Here is a 2,500-nt window from a genome sequence, read left to right on the forward strand (position 1 = left end):
TCTCTCTCTCTGTCACTCACTTAGAAGGTAAGGCCAAGGTTGGTGTTCGAAGCAGACTCTAGTACTCATCATAAGTGTGAAGACATACAAGCGATGTGAAGTTATTTTTTCTTTTTCCTTTGCAAGCACACTTTACCTAACACAAGGAAGTGTTAATATGCAAAAAAATGCAGAGATAAAGATGATAAAAAGAGAGAAACAGAGAAAGAAAGAAAGAGAGAGAGAGAGAGAGAGAGAGAGAGAGAGAGAGAGAGAGAGAGAGAGAGAGAGAGAGAGAGAGAGAGAGAGAGAGAGAGAGAGAGAGAGAGAGAGAGAGAGAGAGAGAGAGAGAGAGAGAGAGAGAGAGAGAGAGAGAGAGACAGAGAGAGAGAGAGAGAGAGAGAGAGAGCGAGAGAGAGAGAGAGAGAGAGAGAGAGAGAGAGAGAGAGAGAATGAGAGTGAATAAACGAGTGAGTAACAGAGAGAAAGAGAGAGAGAGAGAGAGAGAGAGAGAGAGAGAGAGAGAGAGAGAGAGAGAGAGAGAGAGAGAGAGAGAGAGAAAGTGTGTGAGAGAATGAGAGTGAATAAACGAGTGAGGGAGAGAGAGAGAGAGAGAGAGAGAGAGAGAGAGAGAGAGAGAGAGAGAGAGAGAGAGAGAGAGAGAGAGAGAGAGAGAGAGAGAGAGAGAGAGAGAGAGAGAGAGAGAGAGAGAAAGTGATAGAAATAGTGACTGTGTGACTGAGAGAGAGAGAGAGAGAGAGAGAGAGAGAGAGAGAGAGAGAGAGAGAGAGAGAGAGAGAGAGAGAGAGAGAGAGAGAGAGAGAGAGAGAGAGAGATAGAGTGAGATAGAGATAGATAGATAGATAGATAGATAGATAGATAGAGAGAGAGAGAGAGAGAGAAGGAGAGTGAGAGAGGGAGAGATAGATATATATAGAGAGACATATAGATAGATAGAGAGAGAGAAAGTAACAGTAAAGCCCACGAAAAAGAGAACATGCTAAATAATAATGGAAGCTAAAACTCGTAAGAAACAACAACAGCCAACGACTGAGGATGAACAAAACAGACGCGTTGATCAGAGCGCCCAAACAGCGGACCATCTGACTCATTACATCTGGAGCGAGAGACCGTGTTTAATTGAAGTTTTGCCGTTCCCGTCAATGAAAAGCCGATTAGGTTGACAATTGGCGATCAGCTTAATTCGATGTTTGTCAGAAAACTACGTTAGACCTCGCGTGGTTCAGGGATTTAATCTGATTGGTAGGTAGATGAGACATAAAGGAAAAAACAAAACAAAAACAAAAAAAACGTCGAAACGTTTTGGAGACATAAATTTTTGACTGGCATGAAAATTCTTCCCCAATAGGTGGTGTGTGTTCGTTCGTGTTTAAATGCACGTACGTACGATTTCACGCAAGAAAGCCTTTGCCTGCCTTGTGCTAACGCATGAAACAGGTGTTCATGACCATAAACATACCCGCATGACGCCAACTGCCAGCTTGTACCCGTTTCTTCCACCCGCACGGCTACATTCAAACATGCGACCCGGTCGATTTTATTTTCTCGAAGGTCCTATAACTCGACTCTTCTGTTTGGTCATGTCCGAGGGGAAAGGGGAGGGGAAAGGGGAGAGTCAAGCCAGCCAACTTGCGGTGTAATGCGGTATGTCGGGTCGCTGCGAGACCGACAGACCTTTTATGGTATCTCAGACCAAGAGGGCGAGAGGGGCAGCAATATCCGTGCGGACATGGCGGTCATCGTGAATGATTGATAGTGTTTATGATCTTTTTCTTCCTTAAATATTCCTTTCTTTCGGTGATTTGTTTTTTGTTCTGTGTCTGCAGTGACTGCTGGCACTGTTATGGTAACTTCCCCTACAGAGAAGAGAGAGTGACCACGGCGCTGAGGCTGGACATGGATGAAGCCCGGCAGGTGCAAAACCCGATTTAGTCACGTGACCTTCCCTGCACGACTTCCTCTTATGCTCATCTCAGGGCCCACATCCACTGCAACCACCATCAAATTTTAGATCGCCACACAATCCATGAATTTTGAAATGAGAAAATTAATTGCACAGTAAAAAAAAAGCCAAAGAATGAAAGAAATAGATCTCTTAGTTGCGTTCAAGGGAGCCTAAACTACCCTGAGAAATTGCCCTGAGTTGACCGCTAGTACGCTCGCTTAGGGGCCCTGCCCTGCTGGGGTCACACCTACCAATCGCACATTACCAGTTGCCGCTTCCATCGTGCAGTGCTGACATAGACTCAGGTGAGTAAATTAGCAATCTTTGATACAAATAAGGATCTTTGAATATTGTAATGTCTCTTTTTAGAGAAAGAAAAAAAATATGTATTATGAGAGTGTATACTGTGTCAACAAGATTTTTCGAAAGAATGTGCGGCAATTACTCGGACATGTATTTTCGTTTTTCGTTTATTATTATTATTATTATTTTGTTAAATGCCAATTTCTCTTTCCGGTATGATTATGACTAAAAATGGTCTAAGAATCTTATATA

General features: G+C 43.3%; 1 protein-coding gene across 1 annotated transcript in view; it reads left to right on the forward strand.

The window, feature by feature from the left end:
- The first annotated feature begins 2,207 nt into the window (after positions 1-2,207).
- Positions 2,208-2,500, forward strand: part of Ggamma30A (guanine nucleotide-binding protein subunit gamma-e) — a 68,623-nt gene continuing 68,330 nt past the window's right edge. The window contains exon 1 of the mRNA XM_086553911.1: positions 2,208-2,250. The gene's annotated coding sequence lies outside the window, so the exon portion shown is untranslated. The remainder of the gene's footprint in view (positions 2,251-2,500) is intronic.

This window comes from Penaeus japonicus, unplaced genomic scaffold (assembly GCF_977035675.1).
Source record: "Penaeus japonicus unplaced genomic scaffold, GWHDUDI00000001_assembly GWHDUDI00000029, whole genome shotgun sequence".
Classification (NCBI taxonomy): domain Eukaryota; kingdom Metazoa; phylum Arthropoda; class Malacostraca; order Decapoda; family Penaeidae; genus Penaeus; species Penaeus japonicus.